General features: G+C 42.3%; 2 protein-coding genes across 6 annotated transcripts in view; one reads left to right on the plus strand and one right to left on the minus strand.

The window, feature by feature from the left end:
* ZCWPW2 (zinc finger CW-type and PWWP domain containing 2) overlaps positions 1-1542 on the minus strand; it is a 142811-nt gene extending 141269 nt beyond the window's left edge. Inside the window, exon 1 of the mRNA XM_027523645.1 lies at positions 1476-1542. The gene's annotated coding sequence lies outside the window, so the exon portion shown is untranslated. The remainder of the gene's footprint in view (positions 1-1475) is intronic.
* AZI2 (5-azacytidine induced 2) overlaps positions 1543-14343 on the plus strand; it is a 41242-nt gene continuing 28441 nt past the window's right edge. For 3 of the 5 annotated variants that reach the window (XR_003507891.1, XM_027523647.1, XM_027523648.1), the window contains exon 1: positions 1700-2083. The gene's annotated coding sequence lies outside the window, so the exon portion shown is untranslated. Of the gene's footprint in view, positions 2084-10508; positions 10531-14343 lie in introns of those variants that run through there. The other 2 variants (XM_027523646.1, XM_027523649.1) reach the window with 2 other exon arrangements.

Here is a 14343-nt window from a genome sequence, read left to right on the forward strand (position 1 = left end):
ATGAACTTTGATTCTGAGGGGAGGTCTGGGGTCGGGAGTGGCGCAGGGTGAGTGATGAGGTATGGGAAGAAAGAAGGAAAACAGACTATGTAGGTCCAGACACCAGATTTTTCATTTTTGGTAGTATCTTTGAATCTGCTTTGTTATCTCTGCCACTGAAACCACTCCCTTACCCTAAAGCTCTAGATGTGAACATGTGATGGATATGAGGGATGGGAAGAAAAATGGTTTTAAGACAATACTGATGAAATGACATTGAAGCTGATACATGAAGAGACACTGCAATTTCAACTTATAGGTTCTGACATCTTAATTCCATGCTGCTAACACTGAAGAGCCACACATACACAGTAGTCACAAAACACAGGGCAGAGACACAGTAAACACGATCCCTAGGATGGTATGATTTTAATAATACAAAAGTTAAATCACTAACCCAAAATACCCTTTATATATTTTTCTTAAAAGACATACTCTCTTTCCTCTATCAGTATCTACTCTTCACAGCTTAGATATATATATACCTCCCATTAAGAAAGAACAAAACACAACAGCACTATCTTTTTTACTGTTTTAACATATTGCCTAATTAAACAAAAGATTTGAAGCAGCTCTAAAGACGCAAGATTGTTTAAAAACGAGAGGAGCAGGCTGAGCCACAGTCAGGAGTTGTGCCAAGGACCGTATTCTTTGTTCAGATATGGCTCTGAAATCCATTCTACCCCAGGGCAAAGGAAACCTCGCTGAAGCCAGTCCTCACTCTGGGGCTTTCAAGGGCAACTCCTGATGGAGAACATCATGACCTTGGCGAGATAACAGGAAGAGGTGGGGAAAGCTGGGGGAGAATCTCTTGGGATACCTGTTTTTATTTACCACAGCCTGTAAACAAGACCTTTGAAAAAAGTGTCTTGTGTCAAGAGTGCTGAACTCAGTTCAAAATGGCCATTTTGTAACAAGTATATGTTTATAAACGCTTCGGAGGTAGCGTTTCCTAGGTATTCATCAAGATTCCCTGCAGAAGGAAAGGGTGACCCGCTCCAATATTCTTGCCTGGAAAATTCCACGGACAGAGGAGTCTGGTGAGCTACCGTCCGTGGGGTCGCAAAGACTCAGACACGACTAAGCGACGGAGCACATGTGTCCATGTTCTACAAACAACCCTAGCACAGCAGGCTACATCCCGAAGTTAACAGCTTCCTCACAGTTAATATGAGCCGCGTTCCCAACAGTTAGGGTATCCGGAGCAACGCCCCGAAACCCGGCGGGGTGTTAAAGCCTCCTCAACAGGAGTGCACTGCTACAGGTTACTCGTTCCCGGCCAGGGCGAGGCGAGCGCCCGAAACCCCAAATAGCGTCACCCTACGGAGCCACCACACGACACGACGCTCGGGGACCCCCAAGCGGACGCTCAAGGAAACACACGACGCAGAAGGCGGCCTACGGCTCAACCGCGGTCGCGGCAGCTAGAGTCTTACCCCACAGCGCCTCCGCTTCCCGCGTCGCCGCGCCCCGCCCACCCCGCCGCAGAGACTCACGGGACGCGCGGCCGCGACGGCCCCGCCCACTTCGCCGCGGACGCTCACGGGACACGTAGTACACCGCCCCCTCCGACCCCGCCCCGGCACCGGCTTAGCGAACGCCCTCGGTGCTCCCTCGGGCCTGACTTCCGGTTTGCCCGCTCGGCCCTGGCTCTGAGCTGCGGACAGCCGGAGGCCGCGTTTCCGGCGCGCGCCGCCCGCCCTCCCGCCGGCCCTTTTGCGGCGTTTCCCCTGCGCGGCGCGCCGCAGGGGCGGACGCTGACGAGGCCGGGTAACAGGTCTTCTTCGGCCTCGGCTCGGCCCACGTTCCAGAGCCTCCGGGCCGCAGCCCACTAGCCGGCCGCGCCGGCCCCGGCACCGCCGAGGCAGGAGAAATGGGAGTCCCTCCGCGGCGTTCCCGGAGCAGCTGCATTCGTCAGGGAAGCGGCTGTGTCTTCGAGGAAACCGGAAGCCCGCGGTGACCCCTGGCGACACGGTTTGTTTTCGGTCCGTTTCCAAACACTGGGGAATCGAAACTGGGCGGCCCCACGGAGCCTGTGTTCTGGGTGAGTGAGCCGCTTTGGTCCGGCAGAGGGTGCGGATGGTGGGACCACCCTCCGCTGTCGGCGCCGGTGTAAAGAGACGCGTCGTTTCTCCAAACCTTGGCGGGGGTACCCAGCCGCTGGGCATCTCGGGTGCCCACCAGGGGTGCCCAGCTGGCATCCCGAGTCTCATCCCCTCGCGTGAGCCGGGCCGGGCCCGCTTGGTTCTCGCCTCTCCCGAGTGTTTGTCTTCTACCGGTTCTCTGCTGTACAGGGGCCCCTTCAGTTTTATGTCATCCAGTGAGACCGCATTTAAATTGGAAACCGAAGAGAGGCTTGGATGGTCTTGCCTTGGGCGATGTACATTTCATTACTCAGGACTAAGAGTCCGTAGTCGTTGGTTCTCCAGTGTCTGACCTATGTACCCAGGATGGTTTTCCATCATTTGTTGAGTGACTGCCACATGCCAGATAGACTGAGTCCCTCATCCCTACCAACAGGGAACTCAGATAGATACTCGGAAGTGAAAGAGAATACAGAAACTGAATTACAGATGAAAACTGATTGGTCCATCCTGTGTTAGAGATACTCTGAGATTATCAAAGTCAGTGACCTACTAGGATTGAAATTGATCCATGCCTCTTAAACCTAAAAGACGTTTGCTTTTTTTATGTTTTGGAGTTTTAAATTGGCTTGAACAAGATCTCAAGGCATGGTTTACGTTCCATTTCTCTAGAGTTGTCATATCTAATTCACCAACCTGTGGGGGAATGGTGTATTCTTCCCCGGTTTGTTAAATTTTAATGCGATGTTGTTTGTAAAATGGGAAGTTGTAAACAAAGGTAAGGTTTTAATGTTAAAGAGATATAGTGAAATGGGAAATGCGCTGGATTAAGTAAGAACATTAACTCAAAATCTGAGTGCTGAATTTTCTACTCACTTGACACTGGGTAGGAAACCAAATCTCTCCATTTTCCCTATCTCTGAAATGGGAATAATGCTTCCTCTCCAAGGCATCAAAGCAGTTTCCTGGAGTTTGCTGGCTGTAGAAGTCAGCTAGCAGTTTTTCATTACTGGCTTCCACTGTTTAAATCGTTCCATCTGTTATATAAGGAAATTCTTACTCACCTGGTAGGTCTTATGCAGATTTAAAAAATTGTTATGGAAAGCAAATGAGCTAGGTCCCCTAAAAGTCAAAGCACACTGCCTGACATGCCAAAACAGAATGTTGTCATGATTATTAAATAAAATGATGTTATGAAGTACTTCATAATCCTTGAAGTAATGAAATCAGTGAAACAATGTTTTTTCTTTCTTTTGGTACATGTATTCTGGATTAAAATACAGTTGTCTTATCACTATGAGAGCATATGCTCAGTTGCATTGAGATGTATTGTACTTTATGAAAGGAAAGAGAAGAAGTAGACTGCCTTTCACTCCTATGCTAACCCAGAAAGAATCTTATGATTCCTTGGCCATACAAACTGATTTCTGAACTAAAGCAGTTATAAAAATGATAATGGGGTTTTTCCTACTGTGTATCTGATGTCGAGAACGTTTTTGGGCTTTCACTGGGTTGTAGGGTCTTTTTGAGTGGTGAGGTACATAGATTAAGTGGTGGTGATTGTTTAGTCGCTCAGTTGCGTCTGACTCTTTGCGACCCCATAGACTGCAGCAGGCCAGGCTTCCCTGTCCTTCACCATCTCCCGGAGCTTGCTCAAACTCATGTCCATTGAGTCAGTGATGCCATCCAATCATCTCATCCTCTGAGATTGAGTGATAGTATCTTGAAAAAGGCACTCGATGATCCCTTCTTTATAAGCTAGTTAGACCATTCCTTCCCTTAATTCTTTCATTAAAAATAGAAAAAGAAGTAAGTGTTGGTTTTCCTCTGTAAGACTTAATCCTTGTTCTGTAGTATATTGACTGATCTTATGAGCTGATTTTATGAAGTAGGGATAGTCTGGCTTTTGAGGATTAGAAAGATGATGAAAATTCTAGGTAACATTCACTTCAGGAGGCAATTTGAAGTTGAGGAAAGAGCCTATTAAATAGGCCTTGACTCAAACCCTAGCTCTGTTATACTGCCAGGTGATTATAGACAAATTTACCTCACTTCTTTAAGGCTCTGTGTGCTCATTTGTGTGATAATACCTTTTCAGTCAAGTTTGGTGATGACATGACATATTATGTGTAGTATCTCTTTTACTCAATTCATAGTAAAACTGAATTCTGTTTTAGGTTGCCACACCATGTTTGCATTAACACTTTGTTTTCACAATATAGAAAGGCAGCATCTGAGTGATATTTTTCAACCCTGGCATTTTCCCACAAATAGTGGGAAAAATTAGATCTGGATAGGTAAACTAATCAATAATCAAGGTGCCAGATCTTAGAGTCTGGGCTTCTGAATCTCAGGCCAGTGTTTTTACTACCACTGAGTTCTGCCTTGTCCAGATTCTTATTGGGAAAATAAGAATCCATTTTGTGTTGCCTCTCAGAGTGTGGTATTAAGAGCACACATTTGGAAGATGGCTTATTTGGGTTCACATTTGACCTTCGCTGCTGATTCTTTATGTAGGTATAAGTAAGGTATTTAATTTTTCTAAGATTTGTTTATGTATTAGAATGATAGTACCTACTTGAGAAATAGGAAAATGCATACACAGAAGAAACAGTCCTCTGTCCTAATATTATTCGACCCCACTAGGGATTGCAATCCAAGAGACAGTCTTTCAGAAAGCTCTGAGAGGTCAAAGTATAGTTCTATGTTTTTGAGACAGAAGATTATACGTCAGATGACATATTACTGACAGTTCACACAGTCCAGATCTAAATGTACAAAGTGAATAAGTGGTCACGGGTCATTGTGCCCTTTTACAAGATTAAGAAGGAAGTTATTTCCTAAGGAGTTCTGGTTAATGCAAATGCACAGCACACATTAAAGGAAGGGAGGAGGCTCAAAAGGGTAGAAAAAATTTTTATGTTTAAATTTTTCTCGTCTTGTCATAAAATATGAATGTTATTTCATCAGTTTCCCCCCGCTTGATCATTAATTTTTTGATAGCATTTGGTGATCAAATATTTGGTTCCCTGGTGCCAGGGCGGGTGCTTACATGCCCTAGGTCCATCATGTCCTTTGGCCTTGGGTCTTAATAGCTCATTTTAGGGCGTTGTACCAGTAAGGTGTCTGGCAAGAACTAATGGTCAGTTCCAGTGTCTGATAGGACTTTTTGCAGGTGCATTGTGCATGTTCATTAATCTATAGAAAACTGTCGATGTGATCAAACTGACAATAGAAGAACTTTCCTGGCAGTCCAGTGGTTAGTACACTAGTTTCCACTGCAGCGTTGGATTCCTGACCAGGAAACCAGGATCCTGCCTACCATGCTACATGGCCAAAAATGTAGAGGAGCAGGAATTGACGATAGAAGTAACAGTGTCAGTAGTAAATGTTTAAGCCAAGATCCCCCTAAAGTGAAGCATTTTCCTAGTATGGGTTCTAAACCGGGAAGAGGAACATTCAGAGTAGAAATTTGACTTTTCGAATATTTTGTAAGATGGGTTAACAAATATCTTGGCTAAATGGTCTTACCGTTGGAAAACTGATAGAAACCCCGCATATAAGCATTAAAGGCAAATTGGAAGGTTTGTTTCCAAAGGCTACCCATAGACGACCTTCAAGCCGGAGGAAACCAATTGTGAGCGCTCTAACCAACCTGGAGAGAGCTGGGGCCATAAACTTGTTCCATAAGTCCATTAGGTTCATTAGGAGCTACCCAGTACTTAGCATCTAGTGAAAAAGAGTGTTTGTGGCCAGGTTCAGAACACGTGTCATTAACTGGCCAGGTAAGAAGATCCCACGTAGTGGCATTAGAAGCAGTGGGTAGTTTGTATAGTATTAGGGTTACTTCTAAAATAAAAAAAGGACCATCCAGTTAGAGCCTTGGAGAAGGCAATGGCACCCCACTCCAGTACTCTTGCCTGGAAAATCCAATGGATGGAGGATCCTGGTAGGCTGCTGTCCATGGGGTCTCGAAGAGTCAGACACAACTGAGCGACTTCACTTTCACTCTTCACTTTCATGCATTTGAGAAGGAAATGGCGACCCACTCCAGTGTTCTTGCCTGGAGAATCCCAGGGACAGGGGAGCCTGGTCGGCTGCTGTCTATGGGGTCCCACAGAGTCGGACACGACTGAAGCAACTTAACAGCAGTTAGAGCCTTGGAGAGGAGAAATCCACCAAGGAAACCTAGGAATATTGGACAAAGGTCCACAAACCTATGGTTTGTTTGGGTTGATTTTTGAAACTTGCAAATGATTGAGCCCAAGAAAGAAATCCATTGGGTTTATAAGCAAAAGTGTGAGCAGTTGTCAAAGTAATAGTGTGAAGGCCCGGTCTGGCTCTTTGGGTCAGCTCTCCACTTCAGGTGTCGTTTTCTCATCCTGGTCTGGTGGTGCTGATCCTAGTTAGTCAAAGTCGGGTGTCAGAAACAGGCGTTACAGTTCATTCAGGAGTGGAGGCCTGCTATGGGCCCTGTCCTCCATAGCTGTAGAGAGTCTTTTGTTGACGTCTTTTCCAGTGTGCATAATCCCTTGGTTGCAAGTCATGGTGAGATCTTCATTCAAAAATAGATTATTGTGATAGGCTTTAGAAGCAAACATAGAGTGTTGTTTTAATAATTTGATTCAATTTTACAGTAATATAACAAGAAGCCATCTAAGAAGTAAGTCTTAGGCAGTAAATTAAAAAAAAAAAAAAAACTCAGTTAACAAAACTAGAATTTAATATCCAATGATGCATTATCTTTTTCTCTGTGAAATTACCTTCATAACAACCAAATATAGCCAAATTAAGACTTATTTGTGAAGTAAGTATGGTTAATTGATCACATGCTCAGTTGCTCAGTGGTGTCTGACTCTTTGTAACCCCCTGGACTGTAGCCTGTCAGGCTCCTCTGTCCTTGGGATTTCTCAGGCAAGAATACTGGAGTGAATTGCCATTTCCTTTTCCAGGGAATTTCCTGACCCAGGGATCAAACCCACATCTCCTGCAATGGCAGGTGGATTCTTTACCATCGAGCTACCTGGGGAGCCCAATTGACCACACAGCCTCTTATAAGTAGGCTATATCGGAACTTTTCGTAAGGAATCTTAGATTAAACCTTCTAAAGGCCTCTCAAGGCCAGATAAATAACACCAAGAGTTTGCCACATATTCTTCCTACAATATCTATAGATTTGGGTGAATTCCTCTCTTTGAGGTCCCCAAAATACCTGAGGTTCATGCACCTCTTAGGTAAGGTTCATGCACCTCTTTACCTGATAAAGGTGCTGGAAACCTAAGAGTTTCCAGTTCCTGGAGGGATCAGGTAGAAAGAAAAGATGTGGTTGCATGTGTGCTCAGTCGCACACATGTATAAATCTTACTTGTGTTGAATTTTATTTCTGACTTTGCAACTCCATGGACTGTAGCCCGCCAGGCTTCTCTGTCCATGGGATTCTCCAGGCAAGAATACTGGAGTGGGTTGCCATTCCCTTCTGCAGGGGATCTTCCCCAACCCAGGGATCAAATCCGGGTCTCCTACATTGCAGGCAGATTCTTCACTATCTGAGCCACCCAGGTGGAAGGCAGTTCAGACAGAGGATACCTGTGGTGGGCACTCAGAGCAGGATAGACTGGAGCAGTAGTTACATCAGTCTTTGCCCACATACGTGGGATCTTGGTTTCCCAATCAAGGATTGTCAGTTTTAAAGAGGTTTTTTTGTTGTTTATTTTAGTTACCGTCTATAGCATTAATATTTAATTAGCCCTCTACAACAAATCTTTCAGTGAGGCTATTTTGGAATGTTGAAGCCTTCTGGGGCTTCTTGCATATCAGTTAAAATAGATAAAATAGTTTGAAATGGGAGCTTTCCTGAATTTTAACAGCTTTCAAATCTTTTTCATTCAAAGGAACCAAGGAGCTAGCCCTACAAATATTTTCTCCTGCTATAATTCAGTTTTAGAAATGAGAAAAACTTTTATTTAAATTTTTTATTTTTTAAATTGTGAAATTATGATAACACATTTATAGGAGATTTGGAAAATACAAAACAAAGTTACATATAGTTCCACTTTATATTACAATTATTTTTTAAGTAGCTAAACTAAGATTTTTAGTTGGAATTTCAATGTGAAACTCTCAAAAATTAATAGAATGAGTAGGCAGAAAAGTAGAAGGATATAGTAGACCTGAAAAGCCCTATGAACCAATTCAACATAATTAAGATTTATACAGGTTTTATACAAATTCTGTTCAAGTTCCCAGGAGACACTGGAACATATCCACGGACATAAAACAAGGTGCAAAATGTCTTGGTCTAAAGATTTTTAAATCATAGAGTCTGTTCTCTTATCACGTGGAATTATGTTAGAAATGAGTATCAAAAGATATTTTAAAATAACCACGTGTTTTCAAGTACAATGTGACATTTTCCAAGAGAGATCTCTAACTTAGCCATTGAAAACCTCAAGAAGGTTTAAAGACTGAACAAACACAGAGGGTGATTGCAGAGAATAAAGTATTTAAGTGAGAAATTGATATGAAAGATACTTTAAAAACCTCAGGTATTTGGAAATTAGATGTCCACTTTTAAATGATGGATGTATCTAAAAACCCATAACAAGGAAAATTAGAAAATATTTGTAACAATAAAAAGGAAAAGAGAATTTATCAGAGTTTGTGGTATGCCGCTGAAGGTGCTCAGTGCAGCTGAGTGCAGTGTGGGCTCTTGACTAAGCTGGGAAAGCAGTGATGGGCACTCGCATAAAGTTTGTGGGCTTGAATAGAATCTGTACTTTAGTTAATTGTTGTTGTTGTTGTTTTTTTAATGACATAGCATTTCTTGATATTCTCAGAATTGGATTAGAAGTTTCAAGCCTCATTCAAATAGTTTTTTTAAAAATAATAAGCATTCTAGACTTTTAACAGTAATACTAGATGCCAGAATAAATGGAACTATTATCAAAATTTTGAGTGAATATAGTTACAAATCTATCATTCTGTTCATACTTGGTCAAACAAGTGGAATCAAAATATCATAAATTTTTTAGCTAAGCAAAAATTCATAAGATTCTTTAGTATATATATTATACTGTACATATAGGTATGTATATATGTATGCAAAAGCTTTTCTTCTACACTTGATAAAGGCTTGAGGAAGAAGAATAACAAACAAAAGATGGAGAAACTGGAAAATATAAACTAAATGAAATGGGAGCACTGAATATGAAATAGAAAAAGTGAAACAAAGTGGAAAGAACTAGAAATAAAGATCATCATATAGTCCTGTTGTTCATAAACATGGCTGCTCATTAGAGTCCTACCTAGAGCTTTGGAGGAAAAACAATACCTAGGCACCTGTATTTTTCAAAAAATTCCAAGATAATGCTAATGTACATCCAGATTTTAAAAAGTGATTATAGGTTTTTCTATTAAATGGTAGCTTTTGTGATACAGAATTCTATTATTTTCTGTTGATCAATCATGATACAGTGGTATTAAAAATGAACAATAGTTATATAATCACAATAGTAAAAGATGTTAATCAGTTTTCACAAAAAATAAAATTGCCAACCATAATGGAAACATGATTATCCTAACAGTATAAAATAATTACAATTGGAGGGGTTAAGTAGAGTGATGTAAGTGGAAGTACATAAATGCATATGTTTTCATCCACACAGCCACTGTGTGTCTTTGGTACATGTAATCCACTTACATTTAAGGTAATTATCGACCTATATGATCCTATTACCATTTTCTTAATTGTTTGGAGTTTATTCTTTGTAGGTCTTTACCTTCTCTTGTGTTTCCTGCCTAGAGAAGTTCCTTTAGCCTTTGTTGTAAAGGTTGTTTGGTGGTGCTAAATTCTCTTTAACTTTTGCTTGTCTGAAAACCTTTTGATTTCTCTGTCAAATTTGAACAAGAGTCTTGCTGGGTAAAGTATTCATGGTTTTAAGTTCTTCACTTTTATCACTTTAAATATATCATACCATTCCCTTCTGGCTTGAAAAGTGTTGAGAAATCAGCTGAAAACCTTATGAGAGTTCCATTGTCTGCTGTTTGTTGTTTTTCCTTGTTTCTTCTAAGATTTTATCTTTGTCTTAAATTTCTGTCAGTTTGATTACTATGTGTCTTAGTGGGGTCTTCCTTGGGTTTATCTTGCCTGGAACTCTCTGCACTTCCTGAGCTGGGTTGACTATTTCCTTTCCCGTGTTTGAGAAGTTTTCAGCTATTATCTCTTCACATATTTTCTCAGGTCCTTTCTCTCTCTCTCTCTCTCTTCCCCTTCTGGGACCCCTAGAATGTGAATGTTGTTGCATTTAACGTTCTCCCAGAGGACTCGTAGGCTGTCTTCATTTTTTCCCCCCATTCTTTTTTCAATATTCTGTTTTGCAGCAGTGGTTTCCACCACTCTGTCTTCTGGGTCACTCATCTGGTCTGCTGCCTCAGTTATTCTGCTCTTGATTCCTTAAGATGATGCTGTAAAAGTGCTGCACTCAATATGCCAGCAAATTTGGAAAACTCAGCAGTGCCACAGGACTGGAAAAGGTCAGTTTTCATTCCAATCCCAAAGAAAGGCAATGCCAAAGAATGCTCAAACTACCGCACAACTGCACTCCTCTCACATGCTAGTAAAGTAATGCTCAAAATTCTCCAAGCAGGCTTCAGCAATACGTGAACCGTGAACTTCCAGATGTTCAAGCTGGTTTTAGAAAAGGCAGAGGAACCAGAGATCAAATTGCCAACATCCGCTGCATCATGGAAAAAGCAAGAGAGTTCCAAAAAAACATCTATTTCTGCTTTATTGACTATGCCAAAGCCTTTGACTGTGCGGATCACAATAAACTGTGGAAAATTCTGAAAGAGATGGGAATACCAGACCACCTGACCTGCCTCTTGAGACCTGTATGCAGGTCAGGAGGCAACAGTTAGACCTGAACGTGGAACAACAGACTGGTTCCAAACAGGAAAAGGAGTTTGTCAAGGCTGTATATTGTCACCCTGTTATTTATTTAACTTATATGCAGAGTACATCATGAAAAATGCTGGGCTGGAAGAAGCACAAGCTGGAATCAAGATTGGTAGGAGAAATATCAATAACCTCAGATATGCAGATGACACCACCCTTATGGCAGAAAGTGAAGAGGAACTAAAAAATCTCTTGATGAAAGTGAAAGAGGAGAGTGGAAAAGTTGGCTTAAAGCTCAACATTCAGAAAACGAAGATTATGGCATCTGGTCCCATCATTTCATGGGAAATAGATGGGGAAACAGTGTCAGACTTTATTTTTTTGGGCTCCAAAATCACTGCAGGTGGTGACTGCAGCCATGAAATTAAAAGACGCTTAATTCCTGGAAGAAAAGTTATGGCCAACCTAGATCAGATCAGATCAGTCGTTCAGTCGTGTCCGACTCTCTGCGACCCCATGAATCGCAGCACACCAGGCCTCCCTGTCCATCACCAACTCCTGGAGTTCACTGAGACTCACGTCCATCGAGTCAGTGATGCCATCCAGCCATCTCATCCTCTGTTGTCCCCTTCTCCTCCTGCCCCCAATCCCTCCCAGCATCAGGGTCTTTTCCAATGAGTCAACTCTTCGCATGAGGTGGCTAAAGTACTGGAGTTTCAGCTTTAGCATCATTCCTTCCAAAGAAATCCCAGGGCTGATCTCCTTCAGAATGGACAGGTTGGATCTCCTTGCAGTCCAAGGGACTCTCAAGAGTCTTCTCCAACACCACAGTTCAAAAGCATCAATTCTTCGGTGCTCAGCCTTCTTCACAGTCCAACTCTCACATCCATACATGACCACAGGAAAAACCATAGCCTTGACTAGACGGTACTTTGTTGGCAAAGTAATGTCTCTGCTTTTGAATATGCTATCTAGGTTGGTCATAACTTTCCTTCTAAGGAGTAAGCGTCTTTTAATTTCATGGCTGCGGTCACCACCTGCAGTGATTTTGGAGCCCAGAAAAATAAAGTCTGACACTGTTTCCACTGTTTCCCCATCTATTTCCCATGAAGTGATGGGACCGGATGCCATGATCTTCGTTTTCTGAATGTTAAGCTTTAAGCCAACTTTTTCACTCTCCACTTTGACTTTCATCAAGAGGCTTTTGAGTTCCTCTTCACTTTCTGCCATAAGGGTGGTGTCATCTGCATATCTGAGGTTATTGATATTTCTCCCTGCAATCTTGATTCCAGCTTGTGTTTCTTCCAGCCCAGCGTTTCTCATGATGTACTCTGCATATAAGTTAAATTAAATAACAGGGTGACAATATACAGCCTTGACGTACTCCTTTTCCTATTTGGAACCAGTCTGTTGTTCCATGTCCAGTTCTAACTGTTGCTTCTTGACCTGCATACAAATTTCTCAAGAGGCAGATCAGGTGGTCTGGTATTCCCATCTCTTTCAGAATTTTCCACAGTTTATTATGATCCACACAGTCAAAAGCTTTGGCATAGTCAATAAAGCAGAAATAGATGTTTTTCTGGAACTCTCTTGCTTTTTCCATGATCCAGCGGATGTTGGCAATTTGATCTCTGGTTCCTCTGCCTTTTCTAAAACCAGCTTGAACATCAGGAAGTTCACAGTTCACATATTGCTGAAGCCTGGCTTGGAGAATTTTGAGCATTACTTTACTAGCGTGTGAGATGAGTGCAATTGTGCGATAGTTTGAGCATTCTTTGGCATTGCCTTTCTTTGGGATTGGAATGAAAACTGACCTTTTCCAGTCCTCTGGCCACTGCTGAGTTTCCCAAATTTGCTGGCATATTGAATGCAACACTTTCACAGCATCATCTTTCAGGATTTGAAATAGTTCCACTGGAATTCCATCACTTCCACTAGCTTTGTTCGTAGTGATGCTTTCTAAGGCCCACTTGACTTCACATTCCAGGATGTCTGGCTCTAGGTGAGTGATCACACCATCTTGATTATCTGGGACATGAAGATCTTTTTTGTACAATTCTTCTGTGTATTCTTGCCATCTCTTCTTAATATCTTCTGCTTCTGTTAGGTCCATACCATTTCTGTCCTTTATTGAGCCTATCTTTGCATGAAATGTTCCTTTGCTATCTCTGATTTTCTTGAAGAGATCCCTAGTCTTTCCCATTCTGTTGTTTTCCTCTATTTCTTTGCATTGATCGCTGAAGAAGTCTTTCTTATCTCTTCTTGCTGTTCTTTGGAACTCTGCATTCAAATGTTTATATCTTTCCTTTTCTTCTTTGCTTTTCTGCTTGTCTTCTTTTCACAGCTATTTGTAAGGCCTCCCCAGACATCCATGGCCAACCTAGATAGCATATTCAAAAGCAGAGACATTAATTTGCCAACAAAGGTCCGTCTAGTCAAAGCTATGGTTTTTCCAGTGGTCATGTATGGATGTGAGTTGGACTGTGAAGAAAGCTGAGCACTGAAGAATTGATGCTTTTGAACCGTGGTGTTTGAGAAGACTCCTTGGACTGCAAGGAGATCCAGCCAGTCCATTCTAAAGGAGATCAGTCCTGGGTGTTGTTTGGAAGGAATGATGCTAAAGCTGAAACTCCAGTACTTTGGCCACCTCATGTGAAGAGTTGACTCATTGGAAAAGACTCTGATACTGAGAGGGATTGGGGGAAGGGGGAAAAGGGGACGACAGAGGATGAGATGGCTGGATGGCATCACCAACTTGATGGATGTGACTTTGAGTGAACTCCGGGAGTTGGTGATGGACAGGGAGGCCTGGCGTGCTGCGATTCATGGGATCGCAATGAGTTGGACATGACTGAGCAACTGAACTGAACTGAATGTATTGTTCATCTCTATTTGTTCTTCCATTCTTCTAGGTCTTTGGTAAACATTTCTTGTATCTTCTTCATTCTTTTTCTGAGATCCTGGGTCATCTTCACTATCGTTATTTGGAATTCTTTTTCTGGAATGTTGCCTAGCTCTCCTTCATTTAGTTCTTTTTGTGGAAGTTTGTCCTGTTCTTTCTCCTGGGAGTTAATCCTCTGCCTTTTCATTTCAATTATTCTGTGGTTGTAGTTTTCAGTCTGGAACCTGTGGGATTGCAGGTCTTCTTGCTTCTTCTGTCTGCCCCCTGGTGGATGAGGCTGATGGGAGGGCCTGGTGGGGAAATCTGGGCAGGCTTATGCTCAGTAAAACCTTAATCCAGGATCTGCTGATGGGTGCGGCTGTGCTCCCTCCTTGTTGATTGTTCAGCCTGAGGTGATGAGCTCTGTGGTATGCTCAGTATTGACC

This window comes from Bos indicus x Bos taurus, chromosome 22 (assembly GCF_003369695.1).
Source record: "Bos indicus x Bos taurus breed Angus x Brahman F1 hybrid chromosome 22, Bos_hybrid_MaternalHap_v2.0, whole genome shotgun sequence".
Lineage (NCBI taxonomy): Eukaryota > Metazoa > Chordata > Mammalia > Artiodactyla > Bovidae > Bos > Bos indicus x Bos taurus.